The following is a 17,614-nucleotide window of genomic DNA, read 5'->3' on the forward strand; positions in this document are numbered from 1 at the left end:
GCTTACACAGTTTATTGCCGCTTCCAGGAGCATGGTAGTAGCGTGATTTTGGCTTGGCCAGGAACATGCTCTCTGGTTTCTCGGTCTCTTAGCACACACACTCAGGCAGTCTAACACTGGACACTCGAATTAGTGAGACTTCTTCATTGCAGGGAATGCCACGGCAAAAGCTTAACGGTTACGCTCTTCAGAAATCATATAGCTGATGGTCTACAGGCTCTATGAAATTCTAGGACAGTTCAAAGCTAAACACGGCTACCTTGACAGAGATCTTCATCGTGGTCTTTCCGCTTCATTCTGCCTTGGGACAGTCTTATGGCACACTTTTCACTCGAAGAGGGGTCTAGCCTGTGCCCTGGGGGCTGATTCTTCACCTTTATTCTCCATTTTGCGCCTTCATCTTCTGGGTCTTCATTTTCAGTTTCCATTTCTTAGGGATTTCATCTCAATTAGGCGAGGTGATGATGTTGCACAACTCAGAACGTTGTGGGCAATTTTCCTGCCCCCCCCTCTCGGCACGCTAGGCTAACAGCTACTTCTTCGGCCTCACACTCTCACGCTCCCACGCTTTGTTAAAAGCCAGACTGTCCTGCAACATTTTTCTAATTAACAACCTCAGATCTTGTTCTTTTTTTCCTCTCAGCTCGACGTTGAGCTTTTTGCTGTTTTCTCTCTCTATTCTGAATCTTTAAAAAAACAACAACAACCCTTTTCCTTCTTTGTTTGACATACATCTCAAGGGGGTGCAAGTCTTGAGCAGTAGATGAGCTCGCCTCCTCTTTTTTGTGAGAACACATCTTTTTAAGGGTCACCGCCGATTTTATTAAATCTGATTGAGGTGTAAGAGGGGAACCTCCCGATCCCGTAGAGATGAAAGTCTTGGCAGACAGTATCTGGGAGTTGAGGACCGTAGCTGAAATCAGCGAATTACTGCCGGTGGGGCTTGAAACTGATGGCGACAGTTCCAAGTCAAAGCGAGGGGCAATGCCTCTGCAGGGGGGATGGCAGGGGCTCAGGAGCCACAGGATCTGGATCTCGACGGGGCGGTCTCACAGTAACATGGGCCCGTGGTGGAAGCAGGTCATAAGCAGGTGGAAATGCCGTTAGCTCTGCCAGATCTTCACACGGGGCTTCTAACACTGGTTGTAATTTCTTTTTGGCCAATTTTTCTTTTCTGAGCACCAAAACTTTTGCCTGGGATTCTAGGCATTTCTTTAGCCATGGAGGAGAAGCGCGGACTATGGAATCTCACGAGTTTATGTAGGGAAATTGGTCGGGGTGCCCAGGTCTCCCAACCACAAAGGCATATACACGGCTGATTTTGCTGGGCTCTAAAGAGCCTTTAGTAGGCCATCCTACACCAAAAGACGGCCACTCTATTTCACACAAAATCTGCAACCGTTGAGGATTCATGGGGGGCGGTCCCCATAATCTCCACTAAAACCTTTCTTAAAATTTGCTAGCATACATCCCAAGGGGGTGCAAGGTTTGCTTCCCCCACCACCCATAGCCTCCCTCCTAAATTGAAGACAGACACAATTAGGGAATGGGGATTGGTCAGTGAGTAAGGGGTCTCACTGGCCGACACAAGAGGATTTTACACACCACGCACTTTGCTACTGGCCTGGGCACCCGGACGGTCAACGGTATGCGTCAGAAACCGCAGTAGCCACTCACACAATCATCAATCTCTCCACTGCATCCATATGTCCCTGCCACCCACTTTTCCCACTTTTTACCAGAGTGGAAAGCGGCTTCCCCAGCTTCCTACTGAGTACTGGCGTGCTGGGTACTGGCGCCCACTCGGGAAGGGGGATCAGGCCCCCCTTCTACCCGCAAGGAGTAGGTTCTTTTGTATACGTATACCACCAACACTGGCCTTCTTCATAAGGCGGGCCCCCCTTTTTCCCATATACTTGCCTTTCTCCTGAAGGCTTCCAATGTGGGTTTCAACTCAATTGCAGCTGCAGTATGGGCAGGGCTCAAGTTCCTTCCTCCGCTTCCCAAGGTTCTCTTGCTGCTCGCTGCCGTTTGGGCGATCCCGGCGCAGGCTTTCTCCCATTCACTCAACAAAAAGGTCGGTGGCGCCAAGAAAGGGAGGCGTGCGCCGAGCTCGTCTTCCCGGTGCGGCGATCAAGAGCAGGCAACTGCCACCTGTCTGGCTCAGAGCCTGCCACATCCGAGTCACGGCACCATTTATGTTGCAGAACCCAGAATCAGAGAGACCACGGAGTGAAGGAAAAAGAGATTCTTTATTTAACGCGCGGGCTTAAGGCTGGAATCACTTCCAAAGAGCCAGAAGCCCCGAAATACATCAGCACATTGTTTTTATAGACATTGTGACACATAGGAAACGGCTCCTCCTCCCCCTCCCGCGTGGGGTTGCAGTCCTCAACATTTCTTCTCCTAGCACCATTGTTTATAATACAAGAAATGGGTTATAGGGTAGCCATGATAAGGAGAGAACAGAAGAGAACAGCAGAGAACAAGATATACAATTGTATGACCTTTGACAAGACAAGGAATTCCTGTGTCTCGTCAGCTTACAACAATATATTCCAGGGAGAAAGAGCTCAGCAAGAACATGAAGCATGAGACTGCATGAGGCTACTTAGTCTGACCCCCAATATGGCTGCTACAGCCCAACTAACTCAGTACTGCCTGCTCTGACTGGCAGCAGCTCTCCAGGGTTTCAGATGGAGGTTTTTCTCAGCCCTCCTGGGGACGTTCTGCGTGCAAAGCAGGTGTTCCACCACTGACTTACAACCCTTCTCCTAAAAATAAAGATTCCAGTCCTCATGGTTCTGAGTAAAGGGCCAATTCAAATAGGAACAAAGGAAGCTGCCTTATACTGAGTCAGCTCAATATTCCTTTTAACTTGATATCGTCTACATGGATTGGCAATGGCTCTCCAAGTTTTCAGACAGGAGTCTTTCTGAGCCCAGGCCGAATCTTCTGGGACCTTCCACATGCAAAGTCTGCGCTCTCTCACTGTGCTGCAGGCACTGCACTGAAGGACTGGCTTCATAGCCTTAAGATGCTACTGGCTTTGGTCATTTCGTTGGAGGCCTCAAGGGACCCTGGTGGAAAAGGCTGCTTTTTGCTGGCTAAGCCTGGTGTACTAGCTATGACCATGGCTAAGCAGAGACAGTTTAGCCACTGTTATTCATGCTATGGTGACACCCCCGTATAGATTGCTACAATGTGTTGTATGTGGGGACTGGCCCTTGGAGACTGTTCAGAAATTCAGGTAAGTACTAACTAGGATCAGGATTGTGGAAGATGTCTAAACGGAGTCCCAGTATGACAAGATCCTTCAGCAGGTGGGCTTGCGAAGTGGGACCACCTCCTGCTTGCCATCAGGACCCCACAAGGGCCTTTCTTAGCCTTGCCCCCCCCCCCTAAATTCTTCAACTCAAGTACGTTTTGCAACTCCAGCCTGTGCATCCTTTTTCATCTTGATTTGCATTTGTTTTTAAAGTTTGACATCATTTTATTCTCTTCTCTTGTGTGGTAGCCACGGGGAGAAGTAGGGAGGTTTTGCAGAGTAATGAAGCCATAGCTCCATCCACTAGAAATCTGATTCAACCATATCTGTGGCTAACTGAAATGGCCACCCTTGCAAGTACAGCTTCTCAGTCAGAAGGGCTAGAAACTTGTTTTTAAAAGAAGGAAAGCAGAGATTCACAGGAAGATGAATTCCATTCATAGTAGTACATTCTGCGTTTTCTTCCCTCATGCAGAATCTTGACCTACCTCACAGGGCTGTGGTAAGGCTGACCAAGCTACTATATAACCTGTAAAAGGGCTATAAAATATGAATGTTGCATATAAGGAGGATGAGGAATAAGGCAAAACCGTTTTCCCCTGCACTGCAACAGAGAATGAATTAAGGGATTTCTGTTTTACTTCACTTGCATCCTTCGTCCTGTTTGTTGTTTGCTTTGTTTTGGGATGTTCTCGTGAATGACGACTCTTTCTGCAGTTTGGAGCAGCTCAACTTGCTAATTCATCTGCAGGGAGGGGAACTGGAAAGAATTGGATTGTTCTATACTTTGCTTGTAGGCACACATTTTCATCAAACTAGATTTGTTGATCCAGACCTGGTGGCAGATAAAGGAAATATGGGGGTGGGGGGGATGTAACCAATTGGAGACACTCAGAAGACAATGAGGTCATTTGGTTTCACAGAAGGCTGGTTCTGTAGTCTCCAACTTTTTGCATGAGAAGAGGAAGAACTATGTCCTTGCAATGGGGTAGAAGCCATTGCTCGGTGATAAGAGCAGCTGCTTTACATGCAAAAGGTTCCAGGTTCAAGCGCCAGTATCTCCAGCTGAAAAGGGATAAGCAAGTGATGGGAAAGATCTCTCTCTCTCCCCTCCCCCTCCCCACCCTCTGCAGACTCTGGAAGACGATGCCAGGGCCTAGTATAAGGTCTCTTTAAACCAAACCTTTTTCTAACCATGAAGACTGGAATCTCGATATTTAGGGGAAGGGCAATAGCTCTGTGGTACAGCACATGCTTTGCACACAGGGTCGAATCCTTGGCATATCCAGTTAGAAGAATCAGTGAGCAGGAGATGGGGAAAGACTCTTCTGTACCGGAGACCCTGGACATCTGCTGCCAGTCAGAATAGACAATTCTGTGCTGGGTGAACAAATAGGTTGACCTGACATTAGGTAGCTTCCTGCATACTTATATTATTTAATGGGAGGAGCTGAGTAACAGAGCCCCTGGTGTGCATACAGAAGGTCCCAGTTCAATCCCCACGTCTCCAGTTAGAAGGATCAAGTAGTAGATTACTTTACAACCCGCCCCCCACACACACACAGTCCCAGAAGATCCATAGTAGGGATGTTGGATTGGTCCTCAATGGATTCATCTGAGTTCGGATTTCTATCTGACCCGTGGTTTCTGCAGCGGACCATCTTTTTCCCAGTTGCACAGACTTATGGACCTTTTTAAAAAACTTGGGGGGGATTCTCACAAATTTGCACTTGCACTAATGCACACTTGCTCAAGTGGAACGAAATTCTGATACATCTGTTTAAAAAATGTGATTTGGTAAATGAGTGGACGACAAAATGAAAGACACCTGACAATCTGCAAAACACAGACAGAATGGATTTAACAAAATCTGTACATCCCTAATGCGTAGTACCCAAGGCCAGCCAGGTTTTGGGGTGGACTGGAGACAGAAAATCCCAAAAGCGCCTCTTTCCCCTCCTTGGCAGTAAAGGTACAACAATAATAAGGTAAATAACCATTTGCTGTTTTTATGGAAACATAATAATAGTAATAGCAATATAAGCCAAAATCAGCTGCCTCGTTCTACCTAATGGCAGGGCCGGCTTGGGGTCACATTATTTGTCAGTCTTAACCAGTATTGTCTGGCAACCCTCCATGGTCATTTCAGGCAGAGGGAGGTTCTTTTCCCATCTCCTGATCCTTTTAAAAACTGGAGCTTGAACATGGGACCTTTTGCATGCAAACCAGGTGCTCTACCATGGAGCTATGCTTCTATCCATATAAACTACATTATACTAGGTCAGACTATTGCTCCATTTAGACCAGTATTATGCAAAATGGCAGGGCCACTGGAAGAGGTATTTCCCAGGTCTGCTACCAAGTTCCTTTTAGCTGGAGACACTGGAGATAGAACCTGGGACAGCTCTTTGCATGCAAAGCACACACACACAAAAGCTACAGTCCCTCTTTCACTGTGTTCTGACAACTGCACATACAACTCCCTCCCTGAGCTGAATTGAACACTGTTTCAAGAAATCTTGATAGCACAGTTCCACTTCACAAGGATTTTTCTTATACCTAGAAAATCTTAGGATTCTAAGGGAGGGAAAAAACCCGCCAGCTCTGGCATGAAGTGACTCTCGCTGAATGGGGTTCATAAACAAACAGAATTATTCAAGTTCAAACATGGAAGCATTCAATTAAAAAATTACGAGAAATTACACCACAGAAGTCGTTTGACAACCAAATTCCAGCAAGCTCTTCCAGACTCCCTGAAAAATTAAGGTCTTGACATCAGTCCAGATTGTTTTAAGCTCAGATAGACTCACTGCACATTCAGCTTTTAGTATCATACATTAGAACAAGGAGGAGGAAAAAACCCAGGGACCTCTTGATCAAGGTTTCTCAGGGGACAGTGTTCTCATTAGTGAGAGAACTTCTGACTTGGATTACCATGATGCACTGTCTTCAAAGGCAGCCCTGCCATAGTGTGTTCAGAAACCAGGGGATAAACGTCTTTCCAGGGTTAGCTGGAGAGAGCATTTAACCCCACATTGACTTCCCCATACTTGTTGAGGTCACTACTGGTGTGCCCCCAACATTGGTAAGCCAGGCAGTGACTGAAGAAGAGGGCTTTCCTGGTGGTGGAACCCCACTTACAGAACTCACTTCCTAAGACAATTGCCTCGGCACTAAGCGATTTTATTTTTTTAATGCTCTCAGGCTTTTTAAAGTCTCTCCCTTAACCTATTTTAACTGACACTTTATGGCTGGCTTTATGATGATCCAAGTTCCTTTTGTGAACCACCCTGTGATGCCTTTGGCTGAAGAGAAATATACAGATATAAGAAATAAAATTGCCATTTTTCTTCAAGGTCTAATTCAAGGTGCTGGACTTCATCTTGAAAACTCCCAATGGATTCAAGCTGGAGGTACCTCAGATCCCCTCCTTCCATGCGCTCTCTCTCATGCCTTCAAAACTACCAATGAGCTTGGGGTGGTGGCAGGGTTGCAGCACCTTGCCTCAAGTATTCCCTTCCCAGGAGTGACCGCCTGGCCATCATGCGGCCTTGAAAAAATAAACTGGTTCAAAATGTCCATTTAGAACAGCATTTAACATTTGGTGGAACAGTTTCAGATTTCTGCTGTTGCTGGCATATGTTTTTGCATCCCTCCCCCCCCCCCCCGATAATCTTATATTTCATTTATTCTAAGCAGCTTTGGGAGCACAGTATGGGCTAGTTAGCAAAGTACAGATTTTCAGGATAAATGAAATGCTCTGGACAGTGGCATGGTCCAGGTGTTACCTGCATGAGTGTATTTTGCCAGACCTCCTGGTTCCAAGTTCACTCCGTGGCATTTCCAGTTAGAAGAATCAAAGAGCAGGTGATGACAGAGACTCATCTCTGCCAAGGACCCTGGAAAGGCGTAGCCAGTCTTGAGACAATCCTAGGACCGATGGACAAACAGTTTCATCTGGCATGAGGCAGCTTTCCTATGGTTTCCCCTTGGCTTCTCCACCTCTTTGTTTCCTGAAGTTCCTTCTATTCAGGCCACCTCCAACTTTTTAGCCATTCTGTCCCTCAACACTCCTCCCTGGCACTCCTGTTCTCCTTCTTGCAGGGCATACAGCCTCTCCTGATCCTAAGCAGGGCTGTTTCTACAGGGCCCTCTGTTGCCTCAACACCTGACCTCCTCTGCCCTTCTTTTCAAGCTCCGTTCTCTACCTGCCCTTCTGTCAAGCTCTTCTCTCACACAGACTATTGTCTACTCTACATCCTCCCCCTTCAGCCTCTGAACTAACACTTGATACTTTTTCCTAGTCTTCAGTCATGCTGTGTACAATTTTAATCCCAGCCAAACTGATTACTTCCCCTTCCCTCATGGAAGATAGACTGCAAGACCTTCTAAGTTCTCTGAGCCATCACAGCAGCTCGGCCAATCAGCATCAGAGATTTCACCAACAGACGCGTGATACAATACAGCTTTATTGTTTATGGAAAATGGAAAGTTTCCTCCGAAACAACTGAGTAGTGTCCAGATAAGAACATGTTCGGGCTGGGGGGTAAAAACACACACACTTGAGTTCACATCATATGCAAGCTATGAGAAGGTAGAAAAACAGTGGATTTCTGTTTCAGTGACAAATGTTCAAGGTAATGACCAGGGAATAAAATTCAATGCTGTTGCCACACAGCATTAAAAAGTGAAAGGTCTTCAATAGCGCTGAGTGAAATGAGGGTCACTGGGTCAGTTCGTTCTATCCTGGCTTACAAAGCCACTTTGCAGACTGGCTCCTTGTGCTGCTGGGTTCTGGGCTCCACCTTGTATGAACCCTCCAGGCCTATGGGTGAAAGTAAAAAAATAACGTTCTGCTTAGGTTCTGCAACATCTTGCATTTTCTTAGTTAGAGGCCTCTCTCATTTTGAGGGCTGACTGCATTTGCTCAAGGGTGGATCCATTTAAAATAAAAAAGAAAAGGGTTTAAATAGAGTTTCCAACTTTCTGATTCAAATATTTCTTGAGCAAGGATGCATACAATTTGACAAGAACAATTAAAATGTATCTGTTTGCAACTGAACACTGCCTTTATAATGCCCAGGAGCATGATCCAAAACCTCTAGTTACGCAACACACCTTCATGGCTCTCAGGGCAAAAACCAACAACCCACCTTGCTAAGGGGAATTGTGAAATTAAAGCATTTTGCTTTGGCTCTCTTGATACACAATCAAGGACACTGTAGCAAGATTATTGACAGCTTGCTTTTCAGGAGCAACAGTGGGTAATTGCCCTCTGGGAAAGGGTACTGCTCACTGGGGGAAACCCACATACTTGCCCCCTCCCATGTGGTTGGAGTTTTTACAGACACACACCAGCAACATGGGATCACACCATGGGGAAGCTGTTCTCATGGCCTCGGGCAACTGTTTGAAAGGGGCTGAAATAGTCTGTTGTCAGATTGGGCTCCTGTGCAGTTGAAGAGGGCAAGGCATGGGCAGCAGGGAAGGAAAGTGAGCCATCCAAAGTTTTTTGCAGGGAAGTCAGGGGAATACAATTTAACCTACCCCGGCTTAAACAGGCTTCCCCAGCAGAGCTGGTGTGGGGGTGACACACAGACTGAATCCCTGCCGGGCTTCCCTCAGGCCACCAGTTCAAGACCCACAGCTGGCTGAAGTGCCCACAAGCAAGAAGAAAGCTCACACTGAGCCCCAAAGATAAAATCACAGACAGTGCCAAAAGGGGGCCTGCAGGGAAAGACAAAATATGGCATGACCTATTCAAACCGCAGCCAGACGCTGCATAGTTTTGCATGCTCCTTTTTTCAGCTCCTTCTGAACATGCCAAGTTTTCCTCCCAAGGTTGCAAAATTTCAACCACAACCCAAGTTCCCTTTAAACTGACTTCCTGGTGGAGAAAATTTGGGGGGTGGGAATGGACACAGTGGAATCCTTTAAGTTACTCTTACCCTGATACTCCTCTTCTGTTTATTACATGACTAGGCCCCGTCTGGCTGGGAACACTCCTCTCACCACCTAACAAATGAAAAGGAAAGGGTAAGCGAGTCACTAAGGAATTCTTGCACTTTTTTTAAACTCTCAGATGGTAGGAGCGGGAAGCCAGGATGATGGGTCTACACTTTCTATAGTCTTCTGCAGGGCTCAGCCCATAAAACCCTATACTGCTCTGTGGTCAGCCTCCTATTGTCCCAAAGAGCATAGGAAGCTGCCATTATATAGACTTGGACGTTTTTGTCCACAAAGCCTGGAATTGTCTACTCTGAGTGAGAGCAGGCCTCCAGGATCTCAAGCGAAGAGAAGCGTCTTTCCCATCACCTGCTACCAGAGAGCCTTTTTTGACTAGAGATGCCAAGGGTTGGATTTAGAACCTTCTGTGTGTGAAGCCCAGTGTTCTACCACCAATCTGTGGTCCCTTTCCCTAAATGTGTAAATAAGATTCACACTGAAGTACAGTACTAAGAACAGTACTGTATTCCCATGGATCAGGTTAGCTGCGAGGCTGATGAATGGGGCTCATCATAACTTGGGACTTCTCTGTCCACAAACTAGGGATGTTGGAGAAATCTGTCTGGGAGGGTGGAGTTCAATGAGTTTTCTTTGCCTTTCCCCCACCCACTGGGGCTTTTCTGGGAATTTTGCACATTTTGAGAAGGTTCTGCAATTTGCGCAAAATACAGTTGAATTTGCACAAAATACAGCTGAATTTGTGTAATTTGCACAAATTCAGCTGAAATTTGTGAAACTCAAAGAACCTTCCAAAAAGTTGCAACAAAAAGTTCCTGGAGTTCGGGGGATAGCCTGCAGCTCAGCTCGCAGATGCAAAGCAAGTCATACACACCACAGAACTCCCATCGAGCCAAAAAAGAAACAGATTTCCCAGCAACAGACATACCTACCACAGTCCTGAAGCCACGGCAAGAGGAGTCGGGGGCAAGGGGTGGGGATCCTTTTCAGACAGAAAAACTACCCTAACTTTTGCCATCAGAACCTGAGGGCCAATTGGCTTTGAAATGCATGGCCCCACCTGAGTTTACCAAAAACATTTAGGAGCCGGAGAGGAGGAGCGTCCCGAAACATGTTTGCAAACAGAAGCCAGGCTCCTACCTTGCCATCTTTCATGGTCCCGTCCCATAATGCCTCCATCCATATTGCTTGACCATGAATGATCTTGATGGCCCTCGAGCTTGCTGCTGTGATCTCCCAGCCACGCCCATCTCTGGATAGAGAAGAGAAAACCGCAAAGGGGGGTAAGATGCGAGGGATTGAACCTGGGACCTTCTGCATGCAAAGCTGTTCTACCCCTGAGCTATAGCCCTTCCCCTAAATATGTAAATATGATACACACTGAAAGTGGATCCTGCACTAAGGCCACCTCTCCTGGGGCAAAAATCCACAAGCAGAGGAAACAATGGCTCTCTTATGTTGGAACCGGGATGGGGCTCCTAGGTCAACCCAGCCAAGTATTTCTGCAAAAGACTGTACCTCCTAGTAGACAGAGCGAAGGGCACCCCAGTGTCTAGAAGGCAACGATGGGGAGGAAGAAACATTTCATGATTAAATTTCCTCTCTCGAAACTGAGTTACTTCAATACTGGAAATGTACACACAGAAGGGAAACAGGCATGTATGTGCATGTATGTGGGTATACATGGCGTATGAGGAAAAACTGTGCAATGCAAAGCGGATTCAGGACAGAAGGAAATATTTCTTCATGCAAGAAATTAAAATTTATGGAACTCACTGTCACAAGACATCATGAAGGTCACCGTCATGGGTGATTAGGGAAATTCATGGAGAAAAGTATCTACACAGAGAGCTGTCACCCAGCAGCAATCATTATATCTGGCTCTAGCAGAGGGAGTTCAGGGAAATAGGGCTGCCATCAGCTCTGCTGAGAAGCCACCTCCATTGGGCTCCTCCCTCCATCAACCTGGTAACAGCCATTCCATCAGGCTGCAGCAGAGGGAGAGAAGGGAAACAGGGCTGCTGCCTCAGCTCTGCTGAGAAACCAGCAACTTCTGGCTCCTCTCTGCTGGTCATTATAAGAACTTTTAACTGAGGACTAGTGCCTGAGCTTGCTTTTTTCCCTTTCTCTCTCCCAAAGCCTTTTGCTTTTGTGTTATGTCTTTTAGATGGCAAACCCAAGGGCAAAAACTGTCTAGTGATTGATCTTTGTAAGTGGCTGTGAAAGATGGGGGGGGGGGGGTAAAAATCCTTCAACTGAAGGATGGTTGTGAGCTTCAGGCTGGCAATCAGGGCTGTCCTTAGACCTCATTTCTCCACCTTTAGCAAACTGTTCAGACTCTCTGGCTTGTCAAGGGGCTCAATGTCAGGGCCAGTGCTGCATTCTGCAATGCCCAGGGATCCCAGGAGGACCTGCCCCCTTCCCGCTCTGGAAAGCGCCACCACACCCAGCAAATGAGTGTTTTCTTTGACGTACACTCACCGGGACTGGGGTGGCAACCCATGCCCCTTGCTCAGCCTCCTCTCGGACCCGTAACCTGCCCAGCTGTCCCGCAAGTGGCGATCAGGCCCTCCGTGCCGTTCGTCAGGATACTGCTGAAACAGAAGGCTCTGCAAAGTGACGACGAAGCCTTAAGGGGTTAGCCTTAAAAGCTGAGGCATGGCTGTACCAACGTAGGTGGCCTGATCCGACCTATGGGTCACCACTGCCCTAGCCACCACACTGGCTGGAATAGGCATTGTTTGCCACCTGACTGCAAAGACAGATCACATGCCTGAGGGAGTTCCATGTCTTGGAAGCTGGTGGTGCCAAATGGATGTGCCTGCCTAACCCTGAAACCTCCACAACTGGCATTTCTCCAGCCTCCTTTCCATTTTCTCAGTGCTTGACTACAAGCAGCAGATCATGTGAACCAACTCTGTTGAAAAGCTCTGCATTTGTACATTTTTGTAATGAATTATTATATCGTTGTGCCTACATCCATGGTGAACCCACTTTGGAGTGCAGTAATTGAGAAAATGGGTATAGAAATAAAATTGAAATTGACTTGGGGTGAGGAAATACCTAATTTCGTGGTATGACCCATAATGGCTTGTTCACACACCCAAGCCAATGCTACAATCGGCAAGGGACATACAAGCATGTGAAAAAGGGGAATATGAACTCTCTGGCTGGGATCCAAATAAAGGCATGTTGGGCTTTTGCTTGTCCAAAGTGTGAGCTATTATAGTTGCACTGATTTTTTCCATCTGTGTAAATTGGTATGTAAGATCTTCCGCTACCTCTTTACTTTCTTGGGTTTGGATTTTTATTTTATTTTTTACTATGTTATCGTTGCCTTTAATTATTGTTGTCAGTCTTGGTTTTTAATGTTATTGCAAGCCACTTTGAGCAGCTTCTTAGTGGGAAAAGCAGAGTAAACATATTTAAAATAGAACAAATTTTATGCATAAAAGCGAGAGCCTCACTTGAAGCCAGATGAAGAAAAAGGCTGGTCTCTTTGGCAGTGGGAACTACTGAAGAGATGTGAAAGAAAGCCAATCTTTAGCTGGGCACATAGCTCTCTTTTATGGATCTCAGGTTTATGATATCTTGAAGTCCAACTTCAAGAACTTTTGGGTGTGGTAAAGCCAACATGAGGGGAATGTGCCTCGCCAAAATGACTTCAAAATGGTCCTCCTTAAGCCACCCTTATGCAGCAACACCCAAGAGTTACCAAATCCCCAGGAAAAGAATGATCTTTGAATGGACCTCCGGTACATGGTGAATCTCACATACCAGCACAAGTCACGGGGTGGTCGCTTCATTTTATTTGCAATCTGTTTCTCCTTCCAAGAGGAAGGCCGGAGGAAGACAAAGAATTCACATTACCTGCTTCACCCAGGGTTGGTGGTCTCCAAACTTCTGCTGACCAAGGCACTCTTTTTTACCCCTCAGTTAAATTTGGAGGCTACACTTCACTTGTACACCTCACTGGATTTTCAGAGTGTGCTCAGAACTGTCTGCCTTCAGAGGAAACCACCACTACACTTCTGTTTCTGCATGAGTCAATTATCCAGGCGTAGTCCTGCTACATCAAGGGGCTGAAATGCTCCAATCACACCCAATACAAAAATGTGGCAGAACTGGCCCTCCCCATCATAAGCATGTAGAAGGATCCAATGTTAGAGCAAGAATCGTGCAGAGAGGAAGCAGGCATCTCCCTCTATTGCCATGTGCTCTGGGCCTGCTGCAGCCATTGTTTAATTAAATTCTCGCAGCACACCCTCAGCCTGATACAGACACTCTGGGAACTCCCAGACTAGAGAAGACTGTAAACCAGAGCCAACCTGGTACCCTCTGGATGTGCTGGACTACAACTCCCATAATTCCCAGCCAGGGTGGCCACTGGGAATTCTGGGAGTTGCAGTCCAACACATCCGGGGGGCGGGGGAAGGTTGGGAAAGGCTGCTGTAGACCACTGTCAGAGCCTTCCAGGGATGGCAAAGGCATTTTGGACAATGACACTGCTTAATATGCACGTACCTGTCCATCTCGATCTGGCACCATCCTTGAACTTTCTCTCCTGTGGGGGCAAGGAAGGGAAGGAATCCAACGTTAATGCGCATAGGCAGGGAAGCCTTGGAAACAAGTTGTGCTGCTGTAGGTCTTGTTAGCTGGAGAAAAATCAACAGGAAAATTGTTACTACCACCCTAGCAGCTTTCTGGAGATCTGGCTGGTCAGTGCTGGGACAGACTGATGTGGCAATTCTTGTGGTCTGATTGGAAGGCTAAGCCCACGTGTGCTACAAAAGCTTCATTCAATCTACCAGGGTGACTGATGGCCATTTCACATGCTACACAGCAAAAAACTAAGCCATTCCTGGTTCTCTGTTTTCACAACACCTGAATATCACTTTCATACTTTGCAGTTTGGGGAGTACGCCGAAAGCTCTAAACGCAGTAAGGGAAGAATCCAACAGCTTTGCAGCCAAGGTCAAGAAACAGAAGCAGCCCATCAGTTCTAGGAACAGAGAAAGCTGGCCTGATCCAGGCCAGACTCTTTGCTATCTGGCCCAATATTCCCCGCTCTGACTGGCAGCAGCTCTCCAGCAGCTCTGGCGTAGAAGGGTTTTCCCCATCACCTGCTATTTGACCCTTTTAACTGGAAATACCAGGAATTGAATCTGGAACCTTCTGCATAAAAAGCACCTGCTCTACTGCTGAGCTACGCAGTCCCTTCCCTAAAGGGCTTCAACAAGGCTGTCCAGCAATAAGAACGTTAGCAGTTCCAATGGGGCTGGTTCCAATCCTAACTGCCCAGAACACTGAAAAAAATACTCATTGGAGAAGCCTTCCCCAACATGGTGCTCTCAAGATGTGATGGACTACAGGTCCCATCATTCCCAGACAGAACAGCCAAGAGTTTCCTCAGTTTCCAAAGAAGCAGGAGATAGAAGGGAAGACGTTGTTACCTGTCCACCGGATGGTCCTGGTACCGACTACGATCTCTGTGGTCAAAACTATGGAAGCGAACTTGTCGACTGAAGTCAGAATGGTATCTGTCATCCATGGCCATACGCTTCGCCTTGGGCCAGTACGAATTGTCACGCCTGCAAGGACAGCATATTCGACAACTCTCTGGATGTTTGACTGGTAACTGCTTGCTTAGTTTTGTTTTAAACTTTTGTTAAAAAATATTGAAATTCCACATTATAAAGCCTCGGTATACAGAGCAGGGTATGAAAGGAGACTCTTACAGGAGGAGAACAGATTGCCCAGGACTGTATGTTATTTTGCATTCCAATACTGTACGGTCCCCACTCATTCTCAAAACAATTTTTGTTACAGACCCCGTTTCACCCATAGCGCCCCCATTAATTTGCTTAGAACAGCTGTGTCCTTTTGCGGGGAGGGGAGCCATGTTGTTCTGGCAGTGACTTGTGGGGCTCCGTAGGCTGCTTTCTTCAAACAGCGGTGAAAAGGTTGAGAAACCTTTTTTCCTCCCCTGGAAAATAAAGGGGAAGCCTACAGTATCATCCAGATGAAATCTTAGAAGAATAGCTGCTTTTGCGAAGGAGCAAAAGGGCTCAAAGCTAACGTTAATTGCCGGAGTTAATCATCTACTGAAACGCTGTTTTGAAACGCTTGATTAATTAAGAGACTACAAGGACAGACGAGCTCCAATCTTAGATAGTATTTGTAAACTTAAACTACCAGCAAGCACCCCTGGCACAGCAAAAAGTGAAAGTATGGTAGTTGTATAAATCTAACCGGAACGAAAATCAAGGAGTTGCAGACTTTTACAACGTGAATTTAGCTCAAGAGGTTCTCTCTCAAAAAAAATAAAAAATAAAGTACTAAGACTGTTTAATTTTACATTCTTCTAAATAAGTACTACAGCTTATTTTATTTTCTACTCTTTTAAAGCATTGTTTGAATGCTTCAATGTTTGAAATAATATGGCTGAAAGCTATGTTTTTGTCCAGTTGCTATCTTCTGCTGAACGACCTTGAGAAAGTGAGGAAGTTAAAATAAACAAACTTTTGGCAGAAAGCCTGGAATATGCTAGTGTTGGCTTTGGCCAGATGCCGAAGAGAAAGCAGTACGTGATTCCTTTAATACTGTGGGAGATGCTATTTGGATGTTGGAATAACAGCAATCTAGCTCTATGATTTGGATAAACCAGCAAAAGATATTAGAATAACACACAGCAGAGTGAATTCCTGGGAGATGCCTACAGAGTAGGATTAGTAAATCCAGGAAAGGCTCTTTAACAGAGACCCCGACGGGAGCTACAAAATTACAGGTGAAAACAATATCTATAAGTAAGAAAGAGGTACCTGAGCAGAAGCAAGACATACAAAAGATGGCCTTGGATGATCAAACACAGAATATTATAGATGCTATAAGTAAAAAGATAGATGCTTTTGAACAACGCATAGAACAAAGGATGGGCACCTTTGAACAACGCACAGAACAATGGATGGAGAGGCAAGGATTGGAAGTGAAGGAGGAGATTAAAGATACGAAGGAAGAATTGAGACAAGAAATTAAGAAATTAGATGCTGCATTAAATCAGAGAGAAGAAGAGTTTAAAATAATGACAAACAGAGTGGAAGTACTGGAAAACAATGCAGAAATTGTAACCACGGAGTTAGAACGTGAGCAGGATGCCTTGGCCTGGTTTGAACTCCAAGACAAGGAACGTTTGTTACGTTTTAGAGGGGTTGCGGAAAGTTATGGCAGCACAGGACCTGACCTCAGAACGGAATTGGTAAAGACAGTATTTTTGAACAAAGAAGAAAAAATCATGGAAATAGATCAAGCTTATAGACTGAATTCAACATATGCAAAAACAAAAGGTCTACCCAGATATATTATTGTCCATTTTGTAAAGAAAACTACAAGGGATTCAGTTCTCCAGAAACACTATAAAACCAAACTGAAGATGGTGGGTAAAGAGATTATTGTCACGAAAGAAATTCCTGGAAGGTTTTTGAGGAAAAGGAGAGATTACGCATTTCTAACAACAATCCTGAAACAGAAAAAGATCATATTTAGATGGGAATTTCCAGAAGGTGTGGTTGTATCTTAAAGAGAGCAGAGATATAAGCTGAACTCATTTCAAAAAGCAAGAAAGTTCCTTCAAACTTATGGAAAAGACTGGATAGACTTATAACTTGACGTACAAGAAGATTATAAAAATAAAGAGGATGGATTATAAATTTTTAACTTGGAACATTAATGGGGTGAATGCTCACCAAAAGAGAAATAAAATATTTCATTATTTACAAAAATTGAAAGATATAATATGTTTACAAGAAACTCATATTAAGAAAGAAGATATTAAATACTTAATTAACAAAAAATTAGGTGAAGAGTTTAACTGCAAGCCGAAAAACGAAAAATGGAGTAGTGCTATATATTAAGCCATATTTGGGACCGGAATTAGTATTGTCAGATGAACAAGGACGTTTTGTGGGAGCTAAAATCTCATTGAATGGCGTATCAACATTGATTTTAGGGGTCTATGCACCTAATGACCATAAAGCAGAATTCTACGAGGATCTTTTATCCAAACTTGTGGATCTAACTTTTGACAGTTGGTGTTTAATGGGAGATTGATATGGGGTGATTTTGCCTCAAATTGATAGAATATTGGAGAAAAAAATAAAGAGTAATCAAGGGAAATTACCTAAAAGCTTTTTTGAAATGATGGACAATTTGGCTTTAGTAGATGTATGGAGAGACAAAAATGGAAATTCAAATACATATTTTTCAGAAAGACATAAATCACTTTCAAGGGTTGATATGATTGTGACAACCAAAGAGTTTGCCATAACTGTGGGTAAAATAGAAGTTCTACCAAGATCATTTTCAGACCATAACCCTATGTTGTAT

General features: G+C 45.2%; 1 pseudogene across 1 annotated transcript in view; it reads right to left on the minus strand.

Moving 5' to 3' along the window:
• Window positions 1-7,725: 7,725 nt before the first annotated feature.
• Window positions 7,726-17,614, minus strand: part of LOC146334074 (scaffold attachment factor B2-like) — a 38,298-nt pseudogene continuing 28,409 nt past the window's right edge. Inside the window, exons 10-15 of the transcript XR_014786410.1 lie at window positions 14,686-14,823; window positions 13,757-13,796; window positions 11,714-11,826; window positions 10,373-10,484; window positions 9,217-9,283; window positions 7,726-8,093 (exon numbers count right to left, since the gene is read on the minus strand). The product of XR_014786410.1 is annotated as a scaffold attachment factor B2-like (transcript). The remainder of the gene's footprint in view (window positions 8,094-9,216; window positions 9,284-10,372; window positions 10,485-11,713; window positions 11,827-13,756; window positions 13,797-14,685; window positions 14,824-17,614) is intronic.

This window comes from Heloderma suspectum, chromosome W (assembly GCF_057233095.1).
Source record: "Heloderma suspectum isolate Gila_16-S chromosome W, 16-S_ref, whole genome shotgun sequence".
NCBI lineage: Eukaryota > Metazoa > Chordata > Lepidosauria > Squamata > Helodermatidae > Heloderma > Heloderma suspectum.